This window comes from Macrotis lagotis, chromosome X (assembly GCF_037893015.1).
Source record: "Macrotis lagotis isolate mMagLag1 chromosome X, bilby.v1.9.chrom.fasta, whole genome shotgun sequence".
NCBI classification, from domain to species: domain Eukaryota; kingdom Metazoa; phylum Chordata; class Mammalia; order Peramelemorphia; family Peramelidae; genus Macrotis; species Macrotis lagotis.
Window position 1 is genome coordinate 539792652 of NC_133666.1, and position 21430 is coordinate 539814081.

At 34.5% G+C, this 21430-nt stretch overlaps 1 long non-coding RNA gene across 2 annotated transcripts in view; it reads right to left on the reverse strand.

Annotated features, from left to right (window-relative positions):
• Positions 1-1204: 1204 nt before the first annotated feature.
• The window catches only part of LOC141502063 (uncharacterized), a 148491-nt gene continuing 128265 nt past the window's right edge, over positions 1205-21430 (reverse strand). For both annotated transcript variants that reach the window (XR_012472372.1, XR_012472371.1), the window contains one exon: positions 1205-1318. This is a non-coding gene — a long non-coding RNA (uncharacterized LOC141502063). The remainder of the gene's footprint in view (positions 1319-21430) is intronic.

The window sequence follows — 21430 nt, forward strand, 5'->3', positions numbered from 1 at the left end:
AGCTTAAAAAGCAACTAAAATTTAGTCAACATCATTGAAAGGTCTAACAACAACAGGCAAAGTTAAGGTAAGGTCAAAATAGCAATCTAGACAGGGATTTAAAGTCATATTGAGTGAGTCTAATACATCTATCTGACCTTGTTTTAAGAGTTCTTTGGGTTATTAAAGGGTCCAAGTCTCCCTCTATAGATAGAAAATTCATTTAGAGAAGCGGGGTTTCCACTAGAGATTAGGCAAAGTTTCCTGAGTTTAATGGAGGTAATAAAATATATTTGGCTTTAAGATGTGTCTTTTTGATTTTAGGCTTTCTTTTTTCCACAGAACTAGAGATTTTCAGAGTTGGAAGAGAACTCAGAGGCCATCTGATCTCTTCTTCACCAATCTATTCTAATCTGAATGAGAATTCCCTCTATAATACATTCAGTAAGTCCTTTACTTGAAGATTTCTAGTAACAGGGAATTTGTCATCCTCAAGGCAGTTCATTTCATTTTTGGATCTTTGCTTTATGTCAAACCTAACAGCTTCTTTGAAACTTCTATTCACTGAAAATTGTTCTGTCCTTTGAATTCAATTTGGATGAATTCTTCTTCCATTTGATAGCATTTCAACTAATTGAGGAGAAAAAAAAATGAATGTCCCAAATCATTTCTTCTTCAAGTTAAATAACTTCAGTTCCTTTAACTTCAGCTCACTTAAAATGTGCTAAAGGCAGGCAGCTAGGTGGTGCAGTGGATAGAGCATCTGCCCTGGAATGAGGAGGACCTGAGTTCAAATCAAGCCTCAGACACTTAATAAATAACTAGCTGTGTGACCCAGGGCAAGTCACTTAGCCCCATTGCTTTGCAAAAATGAAAAACAAAAATAGTGCTAAAGGCAAAAGGTAAACAAGCAATAAAACTCCAGTGACATGCCAGGCTGTTTTTTTCAAAACTATTCACCATATCAGTTGCCACATTCTGGATGTTCTCTGGCTTACAGATATGATTTAAAGAGGTGATGCCCCAAATTAAGCACAATAATTTATATGTGATCATCTGACAGAGGAAGGATTCAAGGGGAGTTACACTACCTGGGATAAAAAAGAGAAGTAGAGGCAAAGGATTCTGTATTCTTATGACATTTTTGTCCTCAATTTCAACTTCCTTTGACTGTCAATTCTTTCAATCCTTGAGAACAAAATTCATCACAGTCCAGTGACTTGAAATCAAAGAAAGCTAGATCCTGATTACTAATTTCTCAGTTGTCTTGAGTTTTTCTTCCTTGTTAGTTAGTCTTAGCTGCTTTTCCCATTAACTTTTTAGTCCAAAGAAGTTTTTCCTTGGCAGAGAAAACAGAATCAAGATAGGAAATGAATAGCTCTGCATTTTGTTTGTTGTTTATTAGCACTATACCAACGACCCCAATTATGGATCTTATTACTTCTTTGATCTTATGTTTTCCCCAATATAGTTTTTTTAAAAAAAGACTTTCGTTTAGTTACTTTTCCTTGTCAGAATTTGAACATCTGTAGTTTCAGTGCTATTGGCCCTAATCATTATAACATACCTTTTTATTCATCCTCAATTAATTCTACTTGTGTAGACAACACACACACACATGTAAAAAAGATGTCTCTCTCTCTCTCTCTCTCTCTATATATATATATATATATATATATATATATATATCTTTTTGTTTTAATCCATAACTGCATATTAATCACTAAATGGGATCACAAAGAGTTGAACAAAACTGAAAAATAAAAACAACATCAGGTAGAGCCAAGATGGAAGCATGGAGGCAGGAATTCCCAGAGATTCTTCCCTAGAACACCCCAAATGCTGTAAAATTATGATTCTAACCAAATTCTAGGGTGGAAGAATTCACAGAATGACTGAGTGAAACAATTTTCCAGTCCAAGAGACAACTTGGTAGATCCATAGGATAGGTCTATTCCATCCAGAAAAGGGTTGGAAAAGCTACTGCACAGCCTGGTTACAGTCATGCTCCCAGGGAATCTTGGAAATGTCTTGGAGGGTCAGTGGGAGAACTTTGCTGCACAATGGTGAGTTTGGAGTGCAGGCCAGTGCTGGCCTCAGGGTAGCCCCTCCCAAGGAGTCACCCAACTGCTGCTTCTAGAGTATTCAGTTCATTGATGGTAAGGGGTTGGGGAGAGACATCAGAGCTCTCTGCTATTGGGGAAGAACTCTGCTGCTTTGCTCATAATCAGATCCAGGGTTAAGTCTGGGCCCACATATTGCCATAGTGCATCACAGTTCCATGGCAAAGGAAGTGCATGTTGTCATTCATAGACCAGAACACAGGCCAGGAGAGCAGTCAGAGTCTCTCAGAAGATATTGTAGGAATTAAGGTTCCTGGGGTAGGTATGTACCCCAAACCTCTAAAAGCTTTGGAAACATGATAAAAATCAGGTCATAGACTGGAGAAATGGGCAAACAACAGGAAAAAAGAGAATCTGACCAAAGAAAATTACTTTGAACCATGGAGGATCAAAATATGCACTCAGATGAGAAAGTCAAAGCTTCTATATCCAAAGCCTCCAATAAAAAATAGCCTATAGAAGAGCTCAAAAAAGAGTTTGTAAAGCAAGTAAGGGAGCTAGAGGAAAGAACTGGGAAGAGAAATGCAGGAAATTAATGAAAAGCAAGTCAGCAGCTTGGTGAAAGGAATACAAAAAACTGTGGAAGAAAACAACATGCTAAAATCAATTGAGGTCAAATGGGGAAAAAAAAAAACAGTCCAAAAGGTTAATGAGGAGAAGAATGCCTTAAAAAAAGCAGAATTGGCTAGATGGAAAAAGTAATTAAAAAAGCTCTCTGAAGACAATGATTCTTTCAAATGTAGAATTGAGTTAAGGAAAGTTGATGATTTTATGAGCAATTAAGAAGCAATAAAGGGAATAAAGGAATTTTTCCAATAAACCAGGGGAATTAAAAACTAGACGATAATGTGAACTTTATCATCGGAAAAAGAATTGACCTGGGAAAACAGATACAAAAGAGATAATTTAAAAATTATTGCACTACCTGAAAATCATGACCAGGAAAAAGAGCTTAGAGTTCATTTTTCAAGAAATAATGCAGCAAAATATAAATTAAGAGAATCCATCAATCATCTCCTGAAACAGATCACCCTTCCCCCCCAAAAAAAACTCTCAGGAATATTATCATCAAATTCCAAAACTCCCAAATCAAAGAAGAAATATAAGCAGCCAGAAAGAAACAATTCAAATATTATGGTGCTATAGTCAGGATTTCACAGGATTTGGTAGAGTTTACATTAAGGGTTCTTAGGACTTGGGATATGATATACCAAAAGTCAAAAGGGCTTAGATTACAACTGATACTCAAGTATCCAGCAAAACTTAATATCCTTGTTCAGGGAAAAAGATGGACTATCAATGAAACAAGGGACTTTAAATTTTCCTGTTGAAACAACCAGAGCTGAACAGAAAGTTTGATATTCAAATATAGGAATCAGGTGAAGGATAGAGAGGGTGAACAGGAAGGGCTAATTATGAGGGATTTAATTATGTTGAACTACTTGTATTCCTGAATGGGAAGAAGGTACTGATAACTCATAGTGATAACTCATAGGAACCTTCTCATTTATAAAAGCTTTTAGAAGGAGCATATATAGACAAGGTACAGGAGGGAACTGAATATGAAGGTATGATATATTATAAAGGTGAATTAATGCATGAAAAAGTAATGCACTGGGAGAAAGGAGAGGTAGCATGGGCTAAGATATTTTAAGTAAAAGAGTCAAGAAAAAATTTTTTCAATGAATGGAAGGGGGGAAGGTGAGGGGAAATGAGTGAGCCTTCATTCTCATCAGAAATGGCTCAGAGAGGATGCAACATACAATTTCAATAGGGTAAAGAAATCTATCTTACCCCAGGGGGGAAAAAAGGAGAGGAAAGGGATGGGAGAAAGGGGACAGGGAGAGGAGGAGAGGGATGTAGGTGATAAAGGGAATATTGTGGGAGAAGGTAGTCAGATACAATACACTTCTGAAGAGGAATGGGGTGATAGGAGAGAGAGAGAGAGAGAGAGAGAGAGAGAGAGAGAGAGAGAGAGAGAGTAGAATAAATGGGAGTGGGGAGGAATAGAATGGAGGGAAATAGAGTTAACAATAGCATCTATGGGGAAAAATATTGTAGCAACTTCTCTGATGGCTTTATGATAAAGAATGCAACCCATCCCAGAGATAGAACTGAAGATAACTAAACACAGACTGAAATGCACGTTTTTCTCTCAATTTATTTTTCTTGAAATCTATCTATCTTTTTTGGGATGTGGGGCATTTATGTTTCCTTTCACAACAATTTTTTGTAGTAATGTGAAAATAAATAAATGAATTGTCAAAGAATTATCAAAGAAACAACACTGACAACTCTGTGTTAGACCTTGTTCTTTACACACAGTGTCTCATATCCTCACAGCAATACAGAGAGTGTATGAGGTTAAATTAGATTTCAGGTTTTTGTGAATCCAAACTTAGGGACTCTTTTCATTGTGCAGTCCAGTTGCCTATATGCCTTACTAGCTAGGTTACTTGCCAGATATACAATCTAAACTCTAGAATAGATTCTGTATGATTTTCAACTTTTTTTAAACTATTCACTCAGACCTCTAGAATAGGGCATTGTACTTATGCCACCTATTTTGCCTTAACTCTATTGGTGGTTCCTTCTAGGATTGTTAATAATATATTAGAAGTGATTCTCTCAAAAGTAGGCAGCCTAGCCTTACCCGATCTAAACTTATATCAAAGGCATCAGTCATCAAAGCTGTTTGCTACTGGCTAAGAAATAAGTTGACAGATTAGTGGACTAGACTAAGTGCAAAAGAGACAGTAGGAAATTATTAAACTAATCTGTTGTTTGATAAATCCAAACAGTTCAGCTTCTGGGATAAGAACTCTCTCTTTGATAAAACTGCTGGGAAAACTGGAAGATAGTATGACAGAAACTAGGATTAGACAACATCTCACTCCCTATACCAAGATAAGATGAAAATGGGTGCAGGATTTAGACATAAAAGACAATATTATAAGCAAGTTAGGAAGACAAAGAATAGTTTTCTTGTCAGAGCTATGGAAAGAGGAGCAGTTTGTGATCAAGGAAGAGAGAGAACATTGAAAAAACAAAGGGATAATTTTGATTACATTAATTTAAAAAACTTTTGCATAAAAAACCACTCTAATCAAGATCAAAAGAAATGTAAATTGGGAAACAATTTTTACAACTAGTGTTTCTGACAAAGAACTCATTTCTAAAATAAATAGAGAAGTGATTTATAAATTTATAGTTTATAAAATTGTATATATATATGTGTATATATTTATATGACATTTATAAAAAAAACAAGCAATTGCTTGGTCAAATGGTCAAGGGATATACAAAGGCAATTTTCAGGCAAGGAATTCAAAGCTATCTATAGTCATATGAAAAAGTGCTCTAAATCTTTATTGATTAGAAAAATGCAAACGACAGCATCTCTGAGGTACTAGCTCAAACCTTTCAGATTGGTAAATATGACCAGAAAGGTCAATGATCAATGTTCAAAAGGACGTGGGAAAATCTTGGACACTACTACATTGTTGATGAAGCTGTGAACTTATGCAACCTTTCTGGAGAGCAATTTGGAATCATGTCCAAAGGGCAACAAAAATGTGTCTAACCTTAGATCCAGCAATGCCACTACTGGGTCTAGACCCTGAAGAGATCATGAAAAAGGTAAGAACATCACATGTACAAAAATATTCATAGCAGTTTTGTTTGTGGTAGCAACAAATTGACAATTGAGTGAATGTCCATCAATTAGGGAGTGGCTGAACAAATTGTAGCACATGTATTTCATGGAACACTATTGTTCTATTAAAAAACCAAGAGGGATGGGATTTCAGAGAAGCCTGGAAAGACTTGGATGACCTGATGCTGAGCGAGATGCATAGAACCAGAAGAACATTGTACACCCTAACAGCAACATGGGGGGTGATGATCAACCTTTACGGACATCTCACTCCATCAGAGCAATTATCAAGGACAATTTTAAGGGATCTGTGATAGAGAATACCATCTGTATTCAGAGAAGGAACTATGGAGTTTAAACAAAGACCAAAGATTATTATCTTAAATTTGTAAAAAAAGTTCTTATGCATTGCGTAATTTTATTATCTCAAATATTTACTTTCTTCCTTAGGGATGTATTTTTTTCTGTTAATGCATTCAATTTTGATCTATGAAAAGACTACATCAGATTGCCTCTGGTTGAGGGGAGGTGGAGGGAAGGGAGGGAAGGGGGAAAATTGAAAAATTCAAAAACCTTGCAAAAATGATTGGTAGTAATTATGATTGTATATAATTGGAAAACAAATAAAATATTTATATAATTAAAAATAAAATTCAAAAAGGAAGTGATTTTTCTTCCCCATTAATATGTGTCAGTGCCTTCATAATATTCAGGTATAATTTTGAGATTTCTAGAACATTTAATGTAATCCATGTTTCTTTACATAATTCATCTATGACTACTTTTTTTCTCTTCCTTCTAAAATTAGGATATAGAAAAGAATGTATTTAGTCACTTTTGATTTTGGGGAATGAGATTCAATTGTACTGCTATATCTATGTTTTAATAAAAGGATCTTCATAATTAAAGGGCATCCTCCCCTCTATGGATGACTAAAAATATCTACAAAAACAAATTAGCATAAAGGAAAGTTTGTTATATATTTGTGCAATCTCAGTTCAATCATTTAAATAATCAGGGGGCAAAGCCAAGATGGCGACATGAAGGGATCTAGTCTTAGGAGCTCTCTGATAAAACATGAAACTAAGGACTCTAAACTTTTGAGAGACAGAACCCACAACGGGACCCAGTGAGGCAGTTCTCCTACTCAAGGTAACCTGGAAAAGAGCAGAAAGGCTCTGCTCCCCAGGGTCGGAGGGGCAGCCCGCAGGAGGGGTGGCCTGCCAGAGCGAAAGAACTTCAGCCTCCCAGAGGCAGTCCCAGGGCACCGGGAGCCATGACTCACAGCAGCGGGGGAGTCTCCTGACCTGCGCCCTGGGGAGCACCGGGCACAAAGTGGGGGAACAGCGGGGGAGCTCTGCCAGATTGAACACGTGGAGCCCAGCCATCAGGGCACTCAGCGAGCAGCTTGGTCTTTCGGCAGCCCAGACTCCAGAGCCTCACACACTGAGACCCTTGCGGGAGTGTCCCAAAAGCTCAGGAAGCACCCCCAAAACCAGGCCCAGGCTGGGAAAATGATCAAGCAGAGAAATAAGAGGAAGAAGACTATTGAAAAATATTTTGCAAATGAGCCCAAGAAGGATCAAAACAGTCAGTCTGAAGATGAGGAAGCACAAGATCCTGCATCTAAAGACTCCAAGAAAAACAGAAATTGGGCTCAGGCTATGACAGAGCTCAAAAAAGATTTTGAAAATCAAATTTTGGAGTTGGAAGAAAAACTGGGAAAAGAAAGGAGAGAGATGCAGGAAAAACATGAAAATGAAGTCAACAGCTTAGTCAAGGAAATCCAAAAAAATGCTGAAGAAAATAGCATGCCAAAAACCAGCTTAGGTCAAATGGATAAAACAGTTCAAAAAATTATTGAGGAGAAGAATGCCTTAAAAAAGCAAAATTGGCCATATGGAAAAAGAGATAAGAAACCTCTGTGAGGAGGACAAATCCTTCAGACAAAGAATGGAATTCAGGGAGATTGATTAATTTACCAGAAATCAGGAATCAATACTTCAAAACCAAAAAAATGAAAAATTAGAAGAAAATGTGAAACATCTCATTGAAAAAACTACTGATATGGAAAACAGACTTAGGAAAGATAATTTAAAAAATTATTGGAATACCTGAAAGTCATGATCAGGAAAAGAGCCTTGACATCATTTTCAAAGAATTACTACAGGAAAATTGCCCTGATATTCTAGAAGCAGAGGGCAAAATAGAAATGGAGAGAATCCACCTATTCCCCCAGAGAAAGAGATCCCAAAAAACCAACCCCTAGGAATATTATAGCCAAATTCCAGAACTCCCAAGTCAAAGAGAAAATATTACAAGCAGCCAAAAGGACACAGTTCAAATATCGTGGAGCTGCAGTCAGGATCACACAGGACTTAGCAGCAACTACATTGGAAGCTCATAGGGCTTGGAATACAATATACCAGAAGGCAAAAGAGCTTAGAATGCAGCCAAGAATGAACTACCCAGCAAGGCTGAATGTCCTCTTCCAGAGAAAAAGATGGACTTTCAATGAACCAGGGGAATTTCAAATGTTCCTTTTGGAATGGCCAGAGCTGAACAGAAGGTTTGATCTTCAGATACAGAACTCAGGTGAAGCATGGAGATTGGAGGAGGGGGGGAAATATGAAGGACTTAATGAGAATGAACTACATGTATAGAAAAATGATACTGATAATATTCATATGAACCTTCTCAGTTAATAGAGCAGATAGAGGAAACTTTTATAGTTGAAGCACAGGAGAAAGCTAAATTCAAAAATAAAATATGGTGTAAAAATGGAGTCAATAGAAAAAAAGGGAAATGGAATGGGAGAAAGAAAAGGGAGAGGGGGAATAGTCCAAGATATTTCACGTAAGATTTTTTTTTTATTACAATGGGCTACTGCAATGATATGGAAGGGGGGGAGGCAAGGGGGAATGAGGGAAACTTTGCTCTCATCAGAGATGGCTAGGAGAGGAAACAGCATATATACTCAATGGGGTATAGACATCTGGAGTAAGAAGGAGGGGGGGCAGGGGGAAGGGTTGGAGATGTGAATAAAGGAGGAGAGGATGGACCATGGGGTGGGGGAGAGTGGTCAGATATAACACATTTTCTTTTTTACTTCTTGCAAGGGGCTGGGATTGGATGGCCTGTCCAGGACCTTAGGGCCAGGTGGATTCTGGGCCTAAGGGGTGTTATCGGGGCTCAGGGCTTCTTGACCCCAGGACCAGGGATCTGTCTGCTGCACCACTAAGCGACCCTACAGCAGAGTCAGAGTGAAAGGAGAGAAAAAATATAGTACATGGTAGTGGAGAAATAAGAAAGGGAGTTGCGATCAGCAATGGCAATGTTGGAAAAATATGGAAGTAACTTTTGTGATGGACTTATCATAAAGAATGTGATCCACCCTTGACAGAGTTGTTGGTGTTGGAACAAAGACTGAAGCACATTTTTTGTTATTATTATTTGAGGGAGGGTGCAGGGCAAGTGGGGCTGGTTGGCCTGCCTGGGGCCACATAGCAGGGTGATCTTTGGGTGTCTGGGGCCGGATTTGGACCCAGGTGCTCCTGGCTCAAGGGCCAATCCTCTGTCTGCCACCCCTACTATTATTACTATTTTATTTTATTTTGGGTCTTTTTTTTTCTTCTTTTTGGTTTTTGCAGGGCAGTGGGGATCGGGTGGCTTGCATGTCACATGGCTGGGTGATTATTGGGTTTATGAGGCTGGATATGGACTCGGGGGCTTGTGGCACCAGGGCTGGTGCTTCGTCCATTGGGCCACCCATCCATAACTACAATTATTGCTATTATTTTTTTTAATTTTAATTTTTTTTCTTTCCCCTTTTTTCACCCTAGCAAATCTATCTATATTCATGGGGGGAGGGGTATTTTGTTTACTTGTAAACAAGAATATTTTATTAATGTAAAAACATTTGTAGAAAATGAGAATAAAAAAATAAATTTAATTAATAAAAAAATAAAAAAATAATAATCAACAAGTCTTTATCAAGTGCCCATTAGGTGCCACACATTCTGTGTTTGAGACAAATGTCAATGACAAAATGTTGCTCATTATGATGAAACCTATTCTCTCAAAGTCTATCTTAGGAAAAAATGTACATATTTAAGTTCATGCAAATACTTATAGAGAAAATAAATACATAATTATACATGTAAAATTTATTTTAAATTTCTTATGATAGAATTTTTCATTAAAAAAATGACTTGTAATTTTGGTGGCAAAATAAAAGGGAATGTGTTTAATTCCAGATTAAAAAAAATTCAGAAATTTGCCAATTAAGTTAAAGAATAAGAGCAAAAAGAAACGTTTTAGCACATTATTTCTAATACCACAATGGTATTCCATCACAATTATATACCACACATTTTGTTCAGTCATCTCTAAATTGATGAATATTCCCTCACTTTCCAATTCTTTGCCACTATAAAAAGAACTTTTATAAACATTTTTGCATAAATAACTTCTTTCCCCTTTTCTTTGGTTTGTCAGGGATACAGACCTAGCAATAGCATTGTTGAGTTAGAGCATTATTCCAAATTTTACTCCAGAATGGTTAATCTACTCCATAATTCTACCACCAGTGCATTAATTTCCCAATTTTTCCACACCCCTCCAACATTTGTGATTTTCCCTTTTTGTCTCATTAATTAATAGGATAGGTATGAAGTGGTATCTCAGAATTGTCTTAAAATGCATTTCTCTAATTATTAATAATTTAGATCATTTTTATGTGACTATCAATAGCTTTGATTTGTTTTCTTCTGAAAATGACTTTTTCATATTCTTTGCATTTGTCAACTGGAAATCGTCCTTAAATTTATCTCAGTTATCTGTATATTTGAAAAATGAAGAGTAAATTCCTCCCCTCCTATCAGTTTCCTGTTTTCTTTCTAATTTTGTCTGCATTAGTTTTATTTGTGAAAACCTTTTTTAATTTTTTTAACCAAAAGTATCTATTTCACTCCCTGTCATTCTTGCTGTCATGTTTGGTCATACATTCTCTTATTCCTAGATCTGACAGGTACATTTTCCCCTCTTTTCCTCTAATTATGATTTCAAGTTTATGCCTAAATAATTTTTTTTCATTTTCACTCTATCATGGTATTCAGTATGAGATGTTGATCTAGTCTTAGTTTTTGCCAATTTTTTGGACAGTTTTCCTTAGCAATTTTAATGAAATATTAAATTCTTAACTCCAAAATTTGAATCTTTGGGTTTATCAAACAATAAACTACTATGGTCACTTACTACTGTGTGCTGTGTATCCAATATATTCCATCTGTCCATCACTCTAATTCTTAATCAAAACCATCTCATTTTGAAGATTACCACTTTGTCTTATAGTTTTTAACCTAATACCAGCAGGCTACCTTCCATTTTATTTTTAGTCATTGTTTTATTTTATATTCTTGAACATTCATTTTTCCAAATGAGTTTTATTGTGAGTTTTTTCCTCTATAAAACTATTCTTTGGCAGCTTGATTGGTATGGCATAGAACAGGCAAATTAACCTAGGTAGAATTGTCATTTTCAATATATTGACTCAGTTTGCCCATGAACAATTAATATTTCTTCAGTTATTTAGATTTAACTTTTTTTGTATGAAGTATTTTGTTATTGTAAACCCAGTGCCTAGGTTTGTCTTGACAGCTAGAACCAATTTTATAGTTATTGAAATGGAATTTGTTTGCCTTTATCTTCCTCCTGTATTTTGTTGGCAGTGATGTTTTCATTTAATATCCTGCAACTTTGTTCAAGTTGTTCATTGATTCAATCTGTTTTATTAAGATTCTCTAAGGTTCTTGAAGTCTACTGTTATTTTATCTGCAGTGAGTAATTATTTCATTTTCTTATTGCCTATTTTATTACTCCAATGTTATTTTCTCATTTTATTTATATAATTTGTATTTCTAGCATAGTATGAATAATATTAGTAATAGTGGGCACTCATGCTTCATCCCTGATCTTATTGGGAAAGTTTCAAGTTTATGCCATTACAGATGATCTTTGCCTTTGGTTTTATAGAGATGCTTTTTTATTTTAAGAAATACTAAATTATTCTTAAATTTTCTAGTGTTTTTAATAAGAATAGATGCTCTATTTACCAAAAGTTTTTTCTACATCTATTGATTTAATTATATATTTTTCATTGCTTTTATCATTTATATAGTTAATTATGCTTATAAATTTCCCAATATTAAACCAACTCTGTATTGCTGATAAAAATTCCATCAGATCTCAGTATATAATTTTTGTGATATGTTTCCATAATCTCCTTGATAGTATTTTATTCAAATATTTTCCATCAATATTCATTAATGAAATTGGTCTGTATTTAATTTATCTCTTGTTTACTATCACTGGTTAAGATATCAGATTCATACTTGTTTCATAAAAGGAACTTGGTGGATTTATACTTTACTTATTTTATCAAATAGTTTTTACAATATTTTGATTATTTGTTTTTTTAAATATTTGGCAGAATTCACTTGAAAATCCATCTGGTTCTGGAAATTTTTACTTAGGCATTTCATTTATGACTTGTTTAATTTTTTTCTCTAATACTCACTCTTTAAGTATTTGATTTCTGTTCTTATCTAATATTAGTATTTTAATTTTTTGTAAATATTTATCCATTGAACTTAGTTTGCCAGATTTACTTTGCATATTACTGGGCAAAATAACTCCTAATAATTGATTAAATTTCCTCTTCATTGGTAGTGAATCTACTCTTTTCATTTTTGTTAGTGGCGATAGAATATCTTTACTTTTGCTCTTTATATTTTAAACAATTAAGGAATATTTTGCCTATTTAATTAAGTTTCCCCCCTGTAAAAGTGGCACCTAGTTTTATTTATTTATTTATTATTTATTGTTTTTTAATTTTATTAACCTATCCCTTGATTCTTTGGATGTTCATTTTGGTGTTTGAAGATTTTTAATTTGTGATTTTTCTAGTTTTTTAAAAATTATATACCCAATTTATAGACCTATCTTTCTCTCTTTTCCTGATGCAAGCATTTGGATACATAAAATTTCTCCTGAGTACTCATTGGGGTCATTCAACAGATTTTAGTATGTTGTCTCCTTTCTGACATCATCTTTTATGAATTTATTGATTGCTTTTAAGATTTATTTTTTGACCTCATTCTTAAGATTAGATTTTTCAGTTCCCATTTAATTTTTAATCTATGATTTCAAGGCCCTTTAGTGAATGTAATTTATATTTTTATTGTGTCTGGAAATCATAATTTAAAATTTATTCTTTTGTGCATTTATTTATGAGGTTTTTATGCTCTAAGTGTGATCAATTTTTGTAAGATTCCATGAACAGGTGAGAAAAAGGTATACTCCTTTTTAGTTCCATTCAATTTTCTCTAGACATCTATCACATGAAACTTTTCTAAGATTGTATTCATCTCCTTGTTTCTTATTTTATTACTAAATCCTTTAAGAATTTGTATATTTTGTTATTTGGTCTGTGTGTTTAGTATTAATATTACTTAATTATTTATGGTACCATTGTTTTAATTAGATATCTTATTGCATGTATTTTCTCTAAGATCATGATTGTTGCCCTTACATTTTTTTTTGTTTCAGTTGAATCATAATAGATTCTTCTCCAGTCTCTTATTTTAACTTTTCTTGTGTCTCTATTTCAGGGGAGTTATAAACCTCATGTTATTGAATTCTTATCCAGTTTGCTATCTACTTCCATTTTATGCATGAGCTTATCCTAATCACATTCACAAATGGGATTACTAACTGCACATTTCCCTCCATTTAAATTTTTTGGTGTATTCTTTTCTATTTTTTTAAACCAGTTTGGTCCTTTAGAATCTGTCCTCTCTTTTATCTTCATCTCCTTCTACTTCCTTACTTCCCAGATTTCTATACTTAATTTATTGTGAGTATAACATTTCCCCTCTATGAATCAATTTATATTAATGAGGTTTAAACTTTGCCTACCTTTCCCTACATTTCTCCTCTACTGTTAAAACTCTTCCTTGCACACCTATTTTATGTGAAATCATTTTCCTTCTTGCTTTTCCTTCCTTCTTTCCCCAAAATACCACTCTTTCTTGCCCATCCATTTTTTACATCTCAACATAACTGACTCACTTCTACATACTCTATATAGAATCCATTTGAAGGCTTTAATAATGACAAAACTCTTTGAAACTACTTGAATTCATATAGAAATGTAGATAGTTCAAACTTATTGAGTCCATTGTTATTTCTTTCTTCATGTTTCCTTTTTATCCTTTGCTTTGAGTCAAATTTCATCTTATCTTTGCATAAAGAATACTTGAAAGTCATCTATTTCATTAAATATCCACATCCCCTTGAATACTTATACTCATTTTTCCTGGTTAGATTATTTGTGGCTGTAATACTAACTCTTTTGCCTTTTGGAATATCACATCTCAAATGCTTCACTCCTTTCGAGTAGAAGCTATTAAATCTTGTGTGATCCTTACTGTTATTACATGGTAGGTGAATCTTGTCCACTTAAAATATTTGTTTTTGTTCTGGGAGAAATGGAAAATGTTTATAAAATTCATTGGAATTTTCATTTTGGGATATCTTTCAGGTGATCATCAACAGTTTGTTTCAATTTCTATTTTATGAGGTAGAGCCAAGATGGTAGCTAGAAATTAGGAAGCTTCTGGAGTTTTTCACAAAATGATAATGAAATCTCTAAAGAAACCCTAAAGCAATAGAGCCCACAAAAACAGAGTAAAGCAAATTCTCAACTCAAGATATCATGGAGGAATTTCAGAAAAGGTCTGGCTCACTTGGATAAAAGGGGAGTTTAGTGTGGCATAGGCTGGAAAGCTGGTAGCTCTTGGCTACTGTACAGTTCAGGTCTTAGTTCAACTGGCTGGTGGTACAGCAGGCCCAAAGTGAGAATCCCAATCTCTATTTGAAAGGCAAAGTTTGAATGCAGAAATGCTGATGCAACAGGATTAAGTTGGTAACCCTGATGTAGGGAACAAACTACTAGTATCTGAAATAAAAGAACAGAAAGGGGAACAGCCCTCTAACCCAAGAACAAAAAGCTTGGGACTTCCCCCCCCACTTTTGCCTGAGGAGCAGAACTCAACTATTACAATGGATTTAAAACCATAAAAAAGAAGGCTAAGCAGAGAAAGTCACTATTCTGAAAGACAATAAAAATTCCATTTCAGAAGATGAAAGTGGTGACAAAACACCTACAAGTGAAGCTGTGAAGGTATTTACAAATTTGTCTCAAATCCAAAAAGATCTTTTGTTGGAGCTCAAAAGAGGATTTTAAAAACCGAAGAAGAACCATAGAGAAAAGAAGTGACAATTATGTAGGAAAATTGTGAAAAAATTGGCTGAAGAACACAATACCTTTAAAAGTAAAATCGATTATTGGAAATATAAATCAACTCTTTTAAAAGTAAAATTGGCCAGCTGGAAAAGGAAAATAGTTCATCTAAAAGTAAAATTAAACAACTAAAAATGAAACACAAAAGTTAATAAAGAATACAAAACTCTAAAATTAATATTGGACAAAGAGAAACAAATGAATTTAAGAGAAATCAAGACTGAAAAAATTGAAGAAAAATATAAAGTGTCCTTTAGGAAAATGACCTACATGGAATATAGGAAAGATAATTTACAAGACAAATAATTTACAAATTCTTGGGGCTATAAGAAAATCCACAATCAGAAACATAGCCTGGACAATATCCTTCAGAAAATTATTGTGGGGAAAATATTCTAAAATTCTAGAAAAAGAAGACAAAATAGTCTGAAAGAATCCCTTGAACACACTCAAAAGTCATATCCAAATCAATACTCCAATGAGTATTGTAGCCAATTTTTAGAATTCTCAGCTATTGGAGAAAAGTACTAAAAGAAGCCAATAAGAAGCAATATAAATACCAGGGGATCACAGTCAAGATTATGTAGGATTTATCAGTCTCATTATTAAAGGAATAGTGGTCCTTTGATATTCTATGGAGGGTATGATGATATTCTATGATATTCTGGAGGGCAAAGGACCTTGGATTACAACTAAGAATCAACTACCCTGCAATATTCATAATATTCTTTCACGAAAAGATGAATTTTCAACAAAATAGAATATTTTCAATCTTTCTGATAAAAGTACCAGAACTGGAGAGAAAATTTGACCTTCAAATACAAAACTCATGAGATATGTAAAAAAAGATAAATAGAAAGGAAATAAAGTTAGTTAAAAAGACTAAAATATCTAATCTCTATACAGTAGGATCATACTTGAAACCCTAGAGAATTTTATTTCTCTTAGGGCAGTTGAAAAGAGAATGAATAAACAGATGGTGTAGGTATAAATTGATAATGATGTATGGTATTTTAGCTTATGAGTAATGAGTTATTGGGACAGTTAGAGGGAATATACTGGAACAGATAGTGTGGCTATAAATTGATCATATGATTATGATTTTGACTCTTGAGAATTGTACTGCTATCAAGACAATTGAAAGGGCAGTTGAGACTTCTGGCCAAGGTGGTAGAGAGAGACAGACACTGTCCTAAGGTCTTCTGGCTTTCCCTTAGAACTAATGTGAATCAAGCCTCTTAACAGAATTCAGATACACAAAATACAGAAAAGAGCAAAGAAGAGAATCTATCAACAAAGGTTTATCTCAGGGGAATGTGGGTTAGCAGGGGCAGAGAGTAGAGAACCAGTGAAGGGGCAGCAGGATGAGACCCAGGTCCAACTTGAAAACAGCAGTGGAACCTTTGGCTTTGTGAGTGGGCAGGAGAGCTCCAGTGAGATTGGAGGAAGAGTTCCTAGTCAGCAGGTTGGAGAGCTCCAGCACAGTGGCTAGACATCAATCTGTTCAACTCTGTTAGTCTGAAACACCAGGGCTGCAAACCTCATATATTCCAGTTTAGTGCAGTGCCCCCTCCATCCCTGTGAGAGAAAGGGACTCTTCCCAGAACACAGTAATAACACTTCCACCTCCTCTAGGCTCAGGTGTGGGCATCAGATCTCTCAGTATTGAGTGAATAATGAGATTAAATATATAGCCTAAGGGCCTAGCACACATTATTCAAGGATAATTCAGACCCTGTTGATCCCTTGCCCTGAAAGGGAGGGGGAGGCCTAAGGAGTAGGCCACAAATCAAGGCCATGTACACTACAGAGAAAGCCTCTAGCACTCTACTGTGAACCAGTTCCTCCCCAACACAAGATGCTAGGAAAATTAAAAAAAGTAAGTGGAAGGGGGGGGGGTTCATTGAAAGTTACCTTAAATACAAAGACCTTAACTTAGAAAGAGCTAGAACTTCTGAGTATAATATGAATTATTCTCCATCCCAGAAAGACTTTTAGGAAGAGTTCAAGAAGTTTAAAACTCAATTGGAAAAATTTGGGGAAAAAAAACCACTTTGCAACAAGAAAATAAATCCTTGAAAAACACAATTGGAGAGGTGTAAAAATAAAATAATTCTCTCAAACCCACAATTGGGCAAATGGAAAACTCTTTCAAAAATAGAAATGACCAATTGGAAAAGGAGTTGCAAAAGGTAAATGAAGAAAATTCTTCTCTTAAAAAAAGAATGGAATCTGTGGAAAATAATGACTTTATGAGACAACAAGAGTCTATTAAACAAAACCAAAAAATCAAAAAAAAAAAAAATAGAAGAAAACCTAAAATACCTCATCAGCAAAAATATTGATCTAGAGAATAGATCCCGAAGAGACAACTTAGTAACCATTGGGCTTCCTGAAGACATTGAGGATAAAAAAAAAAAAGCCTGGATCAATATTTCAGGATCTTTTGAAGGAAAATTATCCTAATATCATGGACCAAGAGAGCAAAATAGTTATTGAAAGAACACATCAATCCCCTCCTGCAAGGGGATCCCCAGTTGAAAACACCAAGGAATATTGTGATCAAATTCCAGAAATATCAGATAAAAGAGAAAATCCTGCAAGCAGCCAGAAAGAAACAATTTAGATACCAAGAGGCCACACACATCAACATTAAGGGATTGAAGGGCCTGGAATATATTCAAAAGAGCAAGGGTAGGGGCAGCTAGGTGGCGCAGTGGATAAAGCACTAGTCCTGGAGTCAGGAGTACCTGGGTTCAAATCCAGTCTCAGACACTTAATAATTACCTAGCTGTGTGGCCTTGGAATAGCCACTTTACCCCATTTGCCTTGCAAAAGACCTAAAAAAAAGAGTAAGGGAGCTTGGAATGCAGCCAAGAATTCACTATCCATCAAAACTCAGCATTTTCTTTCAGGGAATAGGTGGACATTTAACAAAATAGGAGATTTCCAACTATTCCTGATGAAAAGATCAGAGTTAAACAGAAAATTTGACCTCAAACAGGAGACTCAATAGACACATAAAAAGATAAAAAAGGGAAAAGAAAAAAAATTGCTATTTCATCAGATGAAACTGACTATTTCCTCAAATGAGAGAAAGATTCTCATATCTCTTGAGAATTATGACTCTATTAGAGAGCATATACTTAGCCAGAAGTAATAGACATTCATGACTTGTCTGTGACTCTGATAGAATGATTTACAAACAATATCTCCTTGTAAATGGGAGGACAGTAAAGATACAGGAGGATGGAGGAGATAGAATGGGGTAAAATCACATTACATGAAGAGCTACAAAGGCCTATTGCAATAGAGGGGAAGAAGGGAGGAGGTGAGAACTACTTGAATTTTACTCTCATCTAATTTGGCTCAAAGAATGATTAACATAAACACACTTGGTTAAGAAACATCTTTCCTTTCAAATATTAAAAGGGGGTAAGGGGAGGAAAAAAGGAACTAACATAAGGAAAGGAAGGAAGAAGGGGCAAGGGGAGAGGGAAAATATGGGAAGGAAGTGGATAAAGGGGGCAAACACACTGGAAGATGTGGTATTCAGATTTAAAATACTGGGGAATATGGAATAAATGAAAAAAGGGAGAAAATACAAACAGAGGGAAGATAGCAAGGAGGGCAATGAAGAGTTAGTAATTATAACTTTGAATGTGAATGGGTTGAACTCACCCATAAAATGTAAACAAATAGCAAAGTGTATAAAAACCAGGATCCTACAATATGCTGCTTACAAGAAACTCATTTGAAGCAGAGAGATAAGTAGAGAGTAAAGGTAAAAGGCTGGAGCAGAATATATTTTGTTTCAGCAGAAGTGAAAAAAGGTAGGGGTAGCAATCCTTATCTCAGACAAAGCAGCTACTAAAATATATCTCATTAAAAGAGATAAGGAAGGAAACTATATCCACTTAAAAGGCACCATAGATAATGAAGCAATCAATACTAAATATGTATGCACCAAGTGATATAGTATCTAAATTTTTAGAGGAGAAGCTGAATGAGGTACAGGAAGACATAGCAAAACTCTACTGGTGGGATTGCTCATCATCCCTCTTTCAGATTTAGATAAATCTAAACATAAAATAAACAAGAAGGAAGTTAAGGAGGCAAATAGAATGTTAGAAAACTAGACATGACAGAACTTTAGAGAAAACTGAATGGGGATAAAAAGGAATATACTTTTTTCATGCCATGGCACTTACACAAAAATGGTCCATATACTGGGGCCATAAAAAGCTTATAATGAAATGAAGAAAGGCAGAAATAGTGAATACTTCTTTCTCAGATCATAATGCAATAAAAATCACATGCAATAATGGGCCATGTAGAGAGAGAGAGAGAGAGATCTAAAACTAATTAGAAACTAAACAACTCATTTTAAAAAATGAGTGGATCAAACAACAAATTATTGATCGAATTAATGATTTCATCCTAGATAATGACAATAATGAGACAACATACCAAAACTTATAGAATATAGACAAGACAGTTATTAGAGGACATATTATATCTTTTTTTTGGGGGGGGGTTGCAAGGCAAATGGGGTTAAGTGGATTGCCCAAGGCTACACAGCTAGGTAGAGAGACCAGATGAGTACCCAGGCACTCCTGACTCCAGGGCCAGTGCTTTATCCACTGCACCACCTAGCCGCCCTGATATATTATATCTTTAACTGCTTACATGAATAAAATAGAGAAACAGAAAATCAATGAACTAAACATGAAACTAAAAAAATTAGAGAGTGACCAAATCAAAACCCCCTAATTAAACAAAAAATTTAAAAATTAAAGGAGAAATTAATAAAATTGAAAGCAAGAAAACTATTGGACTAATAAATAAAGCAAATAATTGGTTTGATGAAAAGACCAATAAAATTGATAAACCTTTGGTTAATTTGATTAAAAAAAGAAAGAAGAAAAACCTAATTACTATTATCATAAATGAAAAAGGTGAACTCATCACCAATGAGGAGGAAAATAAAATAATAATTTGTAATTATTTTGCTCAATTGTATGACGATAAATTTGATAATCTAAATGAAATTGATGAATATTTACAAAAATATGTTACCCAAGTTAAATAAAGAGGAAATTAAATACTTAATTCTATCTCAGAAAAATAAATTCAACAAGCTATCATTGAACTCCCTAAGAAAAAATTTCCAGGGTCAGATGTATTCACAAGTGAATTCTATCAAACATTTAAGGAACAATTGGCTCCAATTCAATGTAAACTCTTTGGGAAAATAGGTGAAGATGGAACTCTGCCTAACTCCTTCTATGACATCATTATGGTGCTGATCCCTAAACCAAGAAGAGTCAAAACAGAGAAAGAAAATTATAGACCAGTTTCCGTAATGAATATGGATGCAAAAATCTTAAACAAAATCTTATTTAAGTAATTACAGCAAATTATCTCTAGGATAATATACTATTACTGATCAGGATTTATCCAAGAGATTCAGGATTGGTTCAATATTATGAAAACTGTCAGCACAATTGACTATATCAATAACAAACCTATCAGAAATCATATGATTATTTCAATAGATAATGAAAAACCTTTGAGAAAATATAACACCCATTCCTACTAAAAACACTAGAGAGTATAGGAAATAAATAGATTGTTCCTTAGAATGATAAGGAATATCTATCTGAAATCATCAACAAGCATCATATCAATGGGGATAAGCTAGAGGAATTCCCAATAAGATCAGGGTGAAACAAGGATGTCTTTTATCACCACTGCTATTCAATATTGAGTTAGAAATGTTAGCTTCAGCAACAAGAGAAGAAAAAAGAAATTGAAAGAATTAGAATTGGTAAGGAATAAACAAAACTCTCCCTCTTTGCAGATGACATGATGGTAAACCTAAGGAATCCTAAAAAATCAACTAAACACTACTAGAAATAATTAGAAACTTAAACAAAGTTGTAGGATATAAAATAAATCCACATAAATCTTCAGCATTTACATATATATATACATATATATATGTATATATATATATATATATATATATATATATATAATTTTACTAGCAAGATACAGCAGCAAGGGCTAGAAAGAGAAATCCCAGTTAAAATAATTTCAGACAATATAAAATACATATGAATTGCCTGCCCAGGCAGACTCTGAAACTGTGAAAACAACTACATAAAAAGCTTTTCACACAAATAAAATCAGATTTAAAGAACTGGGCAGATATCACCTGCTCATGGATAGGCTGAGCTAGTGTAATAAAAATGACAAATTCCACCTAAATTAAAATACTTAAGGCATATCAAAGGATATGCCTTA